Source organism: Nyctibius grandis, unplaced genomic scaffold (assembly GCF_013368605.1).
Source record: "Nyctibius grandis isolate bNycGra1 unplaced genomic scaffold, bNycGra1.pri scaffold_86_arrow_ctg1, whole genome shotgun sequence".
Classification (NCBI taxonomy): Eukaryota; Metazoa; Chordata; class Aves; order Nyctibiiformes; family Nyctibiidae; genus Nyctibius; species Nyctibius grandis.
In genome coordinates, this window is record NW_027167609.1 from 97,711 (window position 1) to 111,172 (window position 13,462).

Below are 13,462 nucleotides of genomic sequence, written 5' to 3' on the forward strand. Positions count from 1 at the left end.
TCAGTGGGACCCATTATCACTCCTGGAAACTTTGGAGTTTGTGTCTGACTTGGACTTCTTGAGAGGTTTCTTCAACTTCTATTACTGTCTCAGTTCATGGACTCAGCACCAAACCCACAAGAAGAGACATTTAAAAACCTTGGGCTGTTCCCCTGCTGCTGAAGTGGGCTGGGCTCCTGGGATGGAGGGAGCTCATGGCAAGTGGGCAGCGCTGCAGAGAGACAGCTCTGCCCAGGAGCAGCTCCTCTGCAGAGCGCAGCAGGGCTGAGGACACTGCCTGCAGGCACTGAGGGGAGAGGAGCCAGGCACAGAGAGATTAGAGGCAATCAGGAGTGGGAGGATTCTGAGAGCTCACTGGAGGAGAAATCTTTTCAGCTGATGACAGGGTAAGTCTCTGGCTGCAGGGCAATGCAGAGGAGCTTCCTGGAGGGATCTTGTAAAGCTGTAATAGCTCACAGCCTGTGAGATCCCTGTCTGGTATAGAGGAGGAGGATGTGCTGCAGAGCCGGGATTCTCTGCTGCACCATCAGAGGGACAGGGCATGTTGGCTGTCTTCTTCCAGGGCTGTCCATCAGGGCAGGGTCCCTGCATCCCAGTGGGCTGTGTGCTGGGACAGGGACTCTGCTCTTTGCCAGGGTCAGAACTCAGCCTGCCCAGGGAACTTCCCATTGCGCTGTCGGGAGAATCTGTGGGTGGAAGGAGTGACCCCTGGTAGGGCAGGGTCCTTCTGCTGTTGAGAGAGTGCTGCATGAGTCAAGGCTGCGCAGAGATCGCACCCAAGACTTTGGCAGAGGCAGCATTTCAAGAGGAATGGCAAAGCCAGGACTACCTTAAAGACGAAGAACTTTCCAGGGTCTGTGATCTCAGCTCTCTTCTAAGGGAAAGGGGAAAGGGGCTCTCAAGTTTGAGTAAGTCACTGAGACTTCTGAACCCCTACAGTGAGGGATCAGCAGATCTGCCAGAAGTCTCGTAAGTGCCTTCATCCACTCCTCTACCTACAGACAGCACCAGCACCACCTTTGCTTGCAGCAGCAGTGCTTGTCTGACCTACTCCTTAGGGCTTGCTAACAGGGAGATGCCCCTGGGCAGTGCCCGGCTGCCAGGAGTGGTCTGCAGGGCAGAGCTGAGCATAGAGCAGGTAGGATGGGGTCTGTGAGCACTTACAGGGAGGAGATATGGAGAGAAAGGAGCAGCTTCTGGCAGGGACAACTCCAGGCAGCAGACAGCCAGGCCATCCCCCACATCACTCTGTGCTCAGCCGCACGGGGAAAGTGAGAAGAGTTTGGAGAAAGGGACTTTGAAACTGGACTCTTCCAAGCTCAGAAAAGTCCATTTCTTCTTCAAGTACATTGTCAGTGAGATCACCCTCCAATGGAGAGAGGTGTAAGCACAGGGAAGCTGCATGGTGACCAGCGGGTCATTCGTGGGCAGACCAGCTCTCCTGACTCTGCGCTAGGGCACAGGGAGCCTGTTTGTCCCTCAGGGCTCCCCAGGGTTCAGGCTGAGAGCAATGCGAGAGATGAGGATTTCTGCCCATTCAAAGACAGTGCTCTCACTCAGCAGAACAAACCTGAGCTTACAAAAAAGAGTTGAACAAAGTTCCCCCAAAGAAAGAGAAGTAATTTTGAGGGGTTTTTTTTGGAAACAGCATGGAAATGGCTCAAAGATGTCTGCCTTAACTTGTCAATGTCTTCTCTTCTTTCAACAGTCCCCCATGCCCAGAGTGGACAAATGTCCAATGGCAGCTCCATCACCCACTTCCTCCTCCTGGCATTTGCAGATACACGGGAGCTGCAGCTCTTGCACTTTTGGCTCTTCCTGGGCATCTACCTGGCTGCCCTCCTGGGCAATGGCCTCATCATCACCACTGTAGCCTGCAACCACCACCTCCACACCCCCATGTACTTCTTCCTTCTCAACCTCTCCCTCCTTGACCTGGGCTCCATCTCCTGTCCCCAAACTGTCCATCAACTGTCCCCAAAGCCATGGCCAATTCAGTGTGGGACACCAGGGCAATCTCCTATGCAGGATGTGCTGCACAGGTCTTTTTTTTCTTTTTCTGTGCTGCAGCAGAGTTTTATCTTCTCACCATAATGGCCTACGACCGCTATATTACCATCTGCAAACCCCTGCACTATGGGACCCTCCTGGGCAACAGAGCTTGTGTCCACATGGCAGCAGCTGCCTGGGCCAGTGGGTTTCTCATTTCTGTGCTGCACACGGCCAATACGTTTTCACTACCCCTCTGCTAAGGCAATGCCCTGGACCAGTTCTTCTGTGAAATCCCCCACATCCTCAAGCTCTCCTGCTCAGAGTCAGACTACCTCAAGGAGGCTTGGCTTCTTGTGGTTAGTGCCTTTTTTACTTTTGGGTGCTTTGTTTTCATCGTGCTGTCCTACGTGCAGATATTCAGGGCTGTGCTGAGGATCCCCTCTGTGCAGGGTCGGCACAAAGCCTTTTCCACATGCCTCCCTCACCTGGCCGTGGTCTCATTGTTTATCATCACATCACTTTTTGCCTACCTGAAGCCCCCCTCCATCTCCTCCCCATCCCTGGACCTGGTGGTTGCAGTGCTGTACTTGGTGGTGCCTCCAGCAGTGAACCCCCTCATCTATAGCATAAGGAACATGGAGCTCAAGGGTGCAGTGTGGAAATTGATATCTGGATGATTTTCAAAAGCATTAAACTGTTTGTCTTCTACAAATCACTCATAATGCAACTCACTACACACCCAACCCATCTTCAATAGTTTTTGCTGGTTTTGGTTGTAGGTTTGGACATTTTTGCTTTGTTTTAATTTTGATAATATTGCCCACAATGAAATGTCATTCTTTGTGCCATTTCTAATGATGTAACTATGCAGCTTCTGTGTTACCCACAGACTGTGTAAATGAGGAGCTATGATCTCTCTGTGTTTAAGCAAAATAAAAGACCTTACAGCAATTTTTTTTTGTCTGAGATCCTTCCTCTGAGACTTCCTCTGGAGCTGCAAGGCAGTGCCTGTGTGCAGAGGTGGAGGGAAAATGATCAGCCTAGCTCCATCCCTGGGAAGGGGATGGGGCATGTCCAGCAGCTATTTCCAAACACTTGAAGGACAAGAAAGGGATTGGTGAACCAAAATGGGCAGGGGAAAGAAGGGTATGTTGTGGACATGGAATTTTGCAAGGCCTTTGACATGGTGTCCTGTGGTGTCCTTATACCCAGATCGGTGCTATCTGGGTTGAGGAAGTGGACACTAGGTGGGAAGTATATTGGACAATCAAACCCAAAAGTCACCAGTGGTGCAAAGTGCTCATGCAGCCAGTAGCTGGCGGGATCCCTCACTGAGAAGCACTTGGGCCAACACTGTTGAACGTCTTTATTATCCCCCTGTATGATGTGACGGAGCGCACTTTCAGCTCCTTTGTGGATGATGCAAAGCTGGGTGGAGGCCTTGAGCAACCTCGTTTAGTTTATCCTGCCTGGAGCAGGAGAGTCAGACAAGATGATGTTCGGGGCTCTCTTCCAACCTGAGTTATTCTATGATCCAATGAATCTTCCCCTTGGAGAGGTTTTTGAAGACAGAATAGGCTGAGGAAGAAGACACAAAAGAGAGGCAGAAGGGGAGACATAAAATCTGCCAATGTAAATACAGCAGTTGCTATGAAGAATGTTTATCTCATTGGCTCCCAGGGAATTACATCACTTTCGTTTACATCAGACTTCCTCACTGAAGTTTGCATCTGATTGTCACAGCTTCTTTGCAGGAATTCCTACCTGCTTTCCTTAGAGAACTGGATGTAAAGAGGCACAGAGGAGTTTATTTTAATTGAGGGAAAGAAAAAAAAAAAAAGAAAAAGTAAAACACAATAGAAGCTAATCAACAATAAAACGCACTTCTCAGCTGTATGGTTGGTTTAAGCAGCTTTCAGTGAGGTCCATCGCCACAAGTGAAGAGTTGCCTATGGGGAGTATGAGAGAGACCACTGAAAGACAATCAAGCTTTCCCTCCCTGAAGGTTAAAGCAGGGTAATAGGTGAGAGGGTGCTGAATGATCAAAGAGTAAGAGGAGGAAGGCGTGTGTCCAGCTAGGCTTCTGAAGAGATGACTTCAGACGTGGGCAGTTTAATAACGGCAGGCAGAAACACCTGGAAGGTTAGAGAGGTTAAGTACACACCATGATAGAGTACTGGTCATGCAAGCAGAGGGGAAGATCAGTATTTCTTGTCCCAAAATTAATGCACATTCTCAAAATTCACATTTTGGTAGCATAGAAATTACACTGACATTTTGTTGAAAGTATTGAAGCATTTCAGCTGGTGAAAAGGTGCTGCCTTTTTTATTTTTTTGTAAAGAATTGAGACTATAAGCACTCAGTGCCACCTCTAGAGGGGTATCAGGGGTACTTTCCCAGGCACGTAGAGGGTCACTTCCCCTTCTGGTCCAGACCTATGGCCTTCCCAGTACCAGAGCCCCAAGACCCCACAGTTTCTCCAGCAGATGCTTTGGACCACCTGCTCCCTCCAGTAGTCAACTCCCAGAGCCCCCGGGCTCCCTGGTATCCCATCCAGACTTATGATCTCTCTGGTACCTGGCTCCCAGGCCTCTTATCCTATTCGCTGGCTACTCCAGCCTGATGCTCACAAGCAGTTACACACACCGACATACACATCAACGTGATACGTGTGCACTCCAGTCTCTCCAGTTGCCACCTCATGGGTACATGACTCCCACAACTTGTGGTCCCCACTCCAGCTGTAGCAGCCAGATCTCCACACATACAAAGAGCAGAGAGCTCTGTCACCCCAGAAGGAGTTCAACAGAGTGATAAGAAGGCAGGACAGGCTGGGGTGATCACTTGCAGGCATGGCCAGACAAGGGTACTTACTAGCAACCTCTTTAAACATGACTGGCTATTTTTGTCATAGAATCATAGAATGGTTTGGGTTGGAAGGGACCTTAATCGAATCCCCAAACAGCCTCAATTCCTCCCTTTCCCTGCCTTTGGTCCTTTCCTAGAAATTCCATAGTAAGTGTTTATTACATTAAATAGGAATGAGTTCACAGATGCACTTTCAAGAAGACAAAGAAACAGGCTAAGCACGAGTATTCAGTTGCATTTCTTGATTATACTCATGATCCCTCCAGTAAGGGGAAGCCCTGGGCCTTGCAGGGGAGTAGCAGGGGATCACCAGGCACAGCAGAGTGTCTGTCTGTGGTGGAGGCTTCAGCAAGGGGTCAGTCCCAAATATTTTTTTGCTTGGAAAAAAAAAAGAGGCTGTGCGTGCACACTCTTAATTGTCCTATATTATATAGCTATGTGGAGTCAACAAGATGAGTATCCACTTTAGCAGGTGTCCTCACCTAATAAGCATGAGCTTGCTACATATCTGGCCATGGTTCAAGAACACTCAGGAATCTTGCTTTGAGGATGTTCCAAAGCTCAGCGAACGTTCAGTAGGTGCTGAACAGAGGGAAGTGGTCAACACCCTCCTGTCTCCTCATCAATCTTCTGAATTATTTATCTCCCTTAAAAGTGTCAGAGGTGTAATAGGGAAGATCAATATTTCTTCTCCTGAGTATAGTACACAGGCTGGAAATGTCCATGTTTGCATCATGAGAAAACATTTTCTGTGGATGAAAAGTGTTCAACTAATTCCAGATGATGAAAAATATGTTCATATTTTCTTTAAATGCTGAGAACAGTTCCTCAGCTTTCCAGGTGGGTCTCAGTGCCCAGTCACAGCACTGTCACTGCAGTGCTTGTACAGCTGGGCCCAGAGGGTGCTCATCATGCCAAGGCCAAGGCTGGGCCGCTGGCAGGCAGCTTTGCCAGGGACGGGATTCATCCAGACTAATTTTAACAGTGAGACTGTCACCCCAACAGAATGATTTACATTTATGTGGCTATTTATCAAAGACCCCAGCCGTGGGTCAGTGACTGGAAACACCGCAGCTGTGAGCTGCAACTCCCTTCTTGTTCTGGGAGCAAATCGCTGTCTTCCTGCTTGGAGTGGCACTAACCAGCCACCTGTGGTACAGGTGTGGGCACCAACCCGAACCTTGCACAAGGGTTTACAATTAAGGAGGACAGATGTGTCTCAGGGAGCTCTTTCCCTCAAGTAGCAGTTTTTCTATATTGGAATTTGGAGATCTGTGAATGCTGAATGGAGAGACATTGTCATTTCTGGAAGGGGGAAACGTTTGGACTTTTGGGTAGGAAAACAAGCCCGGAGCCCCATGGTTGTTGGGGCTGTGAAAGGGCTGATATGGGACAATTGCAGCCAGGAATAGCTTTTAAGGCCTGCACCTTTGTTGTGGGAGCAATCTGCCCCACGATCTGTACACTCTCTTCTTCCAATTGAGTTTGCCCAGTAGTTCCCTGTTTAACCATGCAGGTCTCCTGGTACCCTTCCTTGACTTCCTGCCTGCTGGGATGCTCTCTGATCTTGAGCTCGGAAGAAGCAGTCCTTGAATGCTCACCAACTATCTTGGGCCCCCTTACCTTCTAGTACCCTGTCCCATGGGATTTCCCCTAGCAATTGCTTGAAAAGGCCAGAGTTGGCCCTCCTGAAGTGCAGGGTTGTGATTCTGCTAGCTATTCTGTTCCTGCCACATGAGATCCTGAACTCTACCATCTCATGGTCACTACAACCATCTCTTTTCCTCTCTCTCATAATCTCTGTCCTCTTTTCCCTTTTCCTTCTCTCTCTTTTCTCAATGCCTTTAGAAACCCAAGACACTTATGACCATGCCACTTTCCCTGTATTAATAAATTGTTCTTAATTTCATACCAGTTATTTGGTGTCATTTCACCTTAATTTACTCCAAGGGATTTATGAACTAGTTGCGACAAGGTCGTAACATTAAATTGGCGTAGCTGGCAGGATCCCTTGCTAAGAGTAAAGTAACTGGTGACGCCCAGACTCAAGTAAGAGCGAGTTCTCTTCAGAAGGGAGTCTGCCGGGGAGGAAGATATCATCCCTCTGAGGGATAACGATGAATTCAAAAAATAGGACCTCCCCGGGGAGTCCAATGTGCATGATGAAAAAGGTGGGACACCCCTGGGGAAGTAAAATGTGGATTGTAGTCCTCTCTTAGAGAAACTGGAGAGCTACAACGCTTGTCCTTCCCCTCCCAGTATGACCTGGGCACATAATAATTGGCATGGGGTCTTCCGGGACACACATACCACCACCATGGGGGACCCCTGGGGCGCTCAGGCCAGCACTGTGCAGGTCCAGACACAGAGTGGCCCCACCCTGGGGGTCCAGCCTTGGACCCACAGAAACTTAAGTCACCACCAGGGGGGACCCCCAGGGCACTCAGGCCACCACCCTGGGGGTCCAGCCAGGGAATCCGGGCACCCAGCCCACCATGTTGGGGATGCAGCCACGGACCGACAGACACTAAGGCCACCACCGTGGAAGACCCAAGGGGCACTCAGGCCAGCACCGTGGGGGTCTAGTCACAGAGTGGTCCCACCCTAGAGGTTCAGCTATTGACCCACGGGCACTCAGACCACCACTGTGGGGGACTCCCGGGACATTCAGGCCACCACCGTGGGGGTCCAGCTACAGACCAGCTGGCACTCAGGCCACGACCGTGGGGGACCACTGGGGCTCTCAGGCCACCACCGTGGGGGACTACCAGGGTTCTCAGGCCACTACATTGGGGATGCAGCCATGGAGCAATGGGCACTAAGGCCACCACCCTGAGGATCCAGCCATGGACACCCAGGTACTAAGGCACCCACGGTGGGGTCCAGGCATGGACCCGTGGGCACTCAGGCCACCACCGTGAGGGACCACCAAGGCATTCAGGCCACCAGGGTGGGGGTCCAGCCACAGAGTGGCCCCACCCTCGGGGTCCAGCCACAGACTCGTGGACACTCAGGCCACCACCATGGGGGAGCCCAGGGGCACTGTCTTCGTTTAGCCCACACCTGGGGCTAAACGATAGCAGTTTTTCTATCACCCAATGTCCCTTCCCCAAATGAAGAAGGGAATTGGGAAAAAGAGAGGGAGCCTCGTGGGATGAAGTTAACCAGATTTAATGAAATTAAGAAAACCAATATAAATGACAACACAAAGCAGATAGAAATATACTCATCCACAAATCACTAGCAAGTTGCTCCAGGAATCACGGGAGGAGGGAGGAGAGGCAAGGAGAGCGGGGAAAAAGCCCCACCTCTTCCTCACAAACCCTCTCTTCTATAGTGAGCTTGATGTCAATGATATAGAATACACCTGTGGGCCAGCCAGGGTCAGCTGCCCCAGATTTAACTGCTGAAGGCCTTGATCACCATGACTGTCCACAAACTGAAACTAAATCCCAGTGAAACCAGGACAGGATTCCAGCTGTTATTCTATGTCATTTACATCAACTCACTACCATTTTTTCCCCATCGCTCAACATAAATGCACATCCACACAGATACTCTCTTCAGTCCATTGAATCAATTCTGTCCGAATACATGGGTTCCATTTCTCATAGTATTTCTCAGGGCAGGAAAACATGTTGGTATGGAATCCACTCATTTAGGAGCTCAGGACCAGGACTCCATATGGTGTTATGGACTGTTGAAGTTGAGCACAGCAGGATGGTGTATTGCATCTTGATCTTGCAGTGCACGTATCTGCTGCAGCCCATGTTCAGGGTCTGTGGTGATTCTTACTATAACAAATGACACTTAGCATCATACAGTTATTGGCTTTTCTCACCCAGAATTAAATCTCCTTGGGGTACACATCTAACTTCCCCCTCCTCCTGCATCATCCACCAGGTGCACCCATGTCCTTGAGCAAAAGCAATTCCATGCATAGGTTTGTCTTTGCTCGAGGCAGGACTAATCCAAACTGTCTTCCACAATGTATTTCTTGCATGAACTACAGGGACTTTATCCCCCTCTATGTTGTGCAACAGCTCGGATTGAGCAGGACCAGCCCAGCTGATAGATCCCCTGGTACTAACTAACCAGGTGGCCTTTGCTAAGTGTTCACCCCAATTTTTAAAAGTCCCATCACCTATTGCTTTCAGTGTCGTCTTCAACAGCCCATTACATCGTTCAACTTTCCCGGCGGTGGGTGCATGGTAGGGGATGGGATACATCCATTCAATACCATGCTCTTTAGCCCGGGTGTCTATGAGGCTCTTTTGGAAATGAGTCCCCTTGTCTGACTCTATTCTTTCCACAGTGCCATGTCACCACAAAATCTGCTTTTCAAGGCCCACAATGGTGTTACGGGCAGTGGCGTGAGGCATGGGGTATGTTTCCAACCAGCCGGTACTTGCTTCCACCATCGTGAGCACATAGCGCTTGTCTTGTCAGGTTCGTGGAAGCGAGATGTAATCAATCTGCCAGGCCTCTCCATATTTATATTTTAACTGTCATCCTCGATACCACTGGGGTTTCAGCCGTTTGGCTTGTTTAATTGCAGCGCATGTTTCACATTCGTGGATGACCCTGTGCGGTGGTGTCCATGGTCAAATCCACCCCTCGGTCACGGGCCCATCAGTATGTAGCATCTCTGCCTTGTTGGACCGATGTATTATGGGCCCACCAACCTAAAAATAGTTCACCTTTATGCTGCCAGTCCAGATCTACTTGAGCCACTTTGATCTTAGCAGCTTGATCCACCTGCTGGTTGTTTTGTTGTTCCTCAGAGGCTCTGCTCTTGGGTACGTGAGCATCTACGTGACGTACCTTCACAACCAGCTTCTCTAATCGGGTAGCAATATCCTGCCATCATTTGGCTGCCCAGATGGGTTTGCCTCTACACTGCCAGCTGTTTTCCTTCCAATGCTTCAGCCATCCCCACAAGGCATTTGCTACCATCCATGAGTCAGTATACAGGTAGAGTCCTGGCCATTTTTCTCGCTCAGCAATGTCTAGAGCCAGCTGGATGGCTTTTACTTCTGCAAACTGACTCAACTCACCTTCTCCCTCAGCTGCTTCTGCCACTCATCGTGTGGGACTCCACACGGCAGCTTTCCACTTTTGCTGCTTGCCTACAAGGCGGCAAGATCCATCGGTGAACAAGGCATGATGCTTCTCATTCTCTGATAGTCTATTGTGTGGTGGGGCCTCTTCAGCATGCATGACCTCCTCCTCTGGCAACATTCCAAAATCTTTGCTCTCCCGCCAGTCCATGATTACTTCCAGAATTCCTGGGTGATTAAGGTTCCCTATTCGGGCCTGCTGAGTAATCAATGCAACCTACTTACTCCACGTGGCATCAGTTGCATGATGTGTAGAGGGGGTCTGCCCTTTAAACATCCAGTTCAACACTGGTAACTGGGGTGCCAGGAGGAGCTGTGCCTCAGTGCCAATTAATTCTGAGGCAGTTCGAACTCCTTCATAGGCTGCCAGTATCTCTTTTTTTCAGTTGGAGTATAATGGTCCTCTGATCCTCTGTATCCCCAGCTCCAAAACCCCAGGGGTCAACCTCGAGTCTTCCCCGGTGCCTTTTGCCAGAGGCTCCAGGGTAGGACTGTTCTCCCTGGCTGCGGCATAGAGGACGTTCTTTACTTCTGGTCCCATCCAGACTGGCCCAAGGGCCACGGCATGGACTATCTCTTGTTTAATTTGCTCAAAAGCCTGTTGCTGCTCACGGCCCAATTTAAAGTCATTCTTCTTCCGAATTACTTCGTAGAGAGGGCTCACAATCTGACTGTTATGGGGAATGTGCATCCTCCAGAAGCCTACTACGCCTAGGAAGGCCTGTGTCTCCTTTTTATTAGTTGGCGGAGACATGGCTGTTATTTTGTTGATCATATCCATTGGGATCTGACGGCGGCCATCTTGCCACTTGATCCCTAAAAACTGTATCTCTTTCGCAGGTCCCTTGACCTTTCCGCGTTTGATGGCAAAACCAGCTTCTAGAAGGATTTTAATGACTTTTTCCCCTTTCTCAAAAACTTCTCCTGCTGTATCACCCCATACAATGATGTCATCAATATATTGCAGGTGTTCCGGAGCTCCACCCTTCTCCAGTGCAGTCTGGACCAGTCCATGGCAAATGGTGGGGCTACGTTTTCACCCCTGGGGCAGTCGATTCCACATGTACTGGATGCCCCTCCAGGTGAAAGCAAATTGTTGCCTACACTCCACTGCCAAAGGAATGGAGAAAAAAGCATTTGTGATACCACTTCGCTGCCTTTGACTCCAGTTTGTAATGGAGTTCTAACATGTCCGGTACAGCAGCACTCAGCGGTGTTGTTACTTCATTCATGCCATGATAGTCCACAGTTAGTCTCCATTCCCCTCTGGACTTTCGCACTTGTCACGGTTTAAAGCTGGGCCGGCTATTAAACCTGTGGCAGATGCTCTCTGTTATCCCCCCCCCCCCCGCCCTCCCCCCAGAGGGAAAGGGAAAGGGAAAAGGGAGAGAGACTTCTGGGTTGGAAAGTTAAAACAGTTTTAATAAACTATAATAATGAAAAAGAGTATAATAACAATAATAGGAATAATCAAATATATACAAATATATATACAAAACCAAGATTGAGCTCCCCTGAAGTCAGCCACGTCACCACCGGCACTGCAGGGCAGGCTCCGGGAAGGCCCAGGCTGGGCCTAGCGACGGTCGAGAGCTGGATTCAGGAACGCACGGATCGGGATCGGGGGCAGCAGGAAAACAGACGGAGTCCTCCTTGGACACCGGCCATAGCAGAAAGAGAGCGAGACCCTCGTGATCCCCCCGCTTTATACCGAGAATGACGTGTGTAGGATGGAATACCCTCGTTGGTCAATTTTGGGTCACCTGCCCTGTCCGCTCCTCCCTGCAGCTGCGACCTCCCTTCGGCTCTTCACTCGTAAGCAGTGAGGAATTCAGCAGTGACCTTGGTTTCTCTAAGACTAAGTACAGCAAGAGCCTTACTGCACAACATCCCTACCGGTACCTCAGCGATAACTACAAACTTCGAGCGTTGTCAGTCCTGGAAGCAGACGCTGTCTGCAAAACATGCAGTTAGTTTCAGAAAGTGCAGTTACTTAGAGGAGACTTAGCTGAAAGTAAAAATCACTGAAAGGAAAATCGGCCTGGTTTAGGCCAAACCAAGACATTAATTCATGAGAACTTCTACGTCAACTTACGTGACAGTTTCTACAACGGCTTTTATGTTAGGAATGTGTTGAAAATGGTGTCCGTGAGTCCTGATGCCGATGTTGAGTGTTCAAACCGCTCAGGCTTTTAAAGGATGTGTTGTATTTCGAGCTGACCTGTTTGCCTAGAGTCCTCCTTTAGCTCAGCTGCTCTCCTGGCTCTTATCCTGACTGCGTTCCTTTACTTTCTTCTGTGCTGTTTTTTGACTGTGCCGGAGTCTAATTTGGGATTTCTGTTTTTTAGCTGCGCTGTCATAAGCGTGTCGTGAGGCTCGGCGGCTACCCCTGGCGCAGGTTTGCCCGCAGGTCGTTAAGCGTTTGTGAGGGTGAGGGACCAGCGCGGTGTCCGGAGGCTCCTGGCTGTGGGGGCAGGGAGGGGTGTCGGATGTGGGGGGGGTGAGGGGCCGGGGGCGTCAGTGGCCCTGGGGAGCCCGTCCTGGCGAGAGAACGGAGCGGGAACGTGGCAGAGCAGAGGCGGAGGGAGAGCCGCGGCACCGTCCTCTGGCACGGTGCCCCTGTGCCGTGGGGCGGCTGCCGGGGGGACAGGCTGCGGGACGGGGATAGGGGCAGCCGTTTGGGGGGCTGCCCTCCCTTTACTTTTCTAGCAGAGCTCCCCTATTTTGGGGAGGGGGCGTGTAGATACATAAATGGCCTTGCTAAAGTAAGGAGGTGGGGGTCAGGGCTGTTTCCCTCATTTAGTGCCTTTTTTTGGGGTGAACAAAAAGCGGGGAGATGCCTGGGTGGCTCTGACGTCGTTCGGGGCACCTGAATGTCACCGATGCGGGGGCAAGGATGCAGTGGAGGAGCAGGTAGGTGGGGCGGGGGGGGGGGGGGGGGGTGTGGGGAGGGGTCCCCCAAAGCAGAGGGTGTCACGGCGTAAAAATAGCGACAATTGGTGGGAGAAGCGAGGGAATGGCGCCCCCTGGGGGCCGGGGCGCGGTACTGCGGGTGGGGAGCCGCGCATGTGCGGTGGGGGGCTCTGGCCGCGCTCGGTGCCGCAGCCGTCGCTTTTTACATTTGTCCATCCCCGTTTTAGTTTTCAGGGCCCACTTTTTAATTTTCTCCTTTTCTTAATCGCGGTTGTTTTTAAGAATGTCTCTCGGCGGCTGCGTTTTAGTTCGCCGCCGCTGGTTTTGCCGAGGGAGCGGTGCTTAAACGGGTCACGGGTGGGACAGGGGCGGGGGGCGCGTCCCCTGGGCAACCGCGCATGCGCAGTGTGCGGCTGTGGCCGCTCAGTCAGTGCTGGCAATGGGCGGGGCCGTGTCCCCGTGGGGGCGTGCCAGGGGCGGGGTGTGCTGCGGGGGGCGGGATGGGGCGTGGTTGCCAGCGCGACTCCGCCCCGAGGGGCAGGATATGGGCGGGGTCCCCTGGGGAGCC

At 51.0% G+C, this 13,462-nt stretch overlaps 1 pseudogene; it reads left to right on the forward strand.

Annotated features, from left to right (window-relative positions):
* The first annotated feature begins 1,731 nt into the window (after nucleotides 1–1,731).
* On the forward strand, nucleotides 1,732–2,714 carry LOC137677504 (olfactory receptor 14A16-like; annotated as a pseudogene).
* Nucleotides 2,715–13,462: the final 10,748 nt, after the last annotated feature.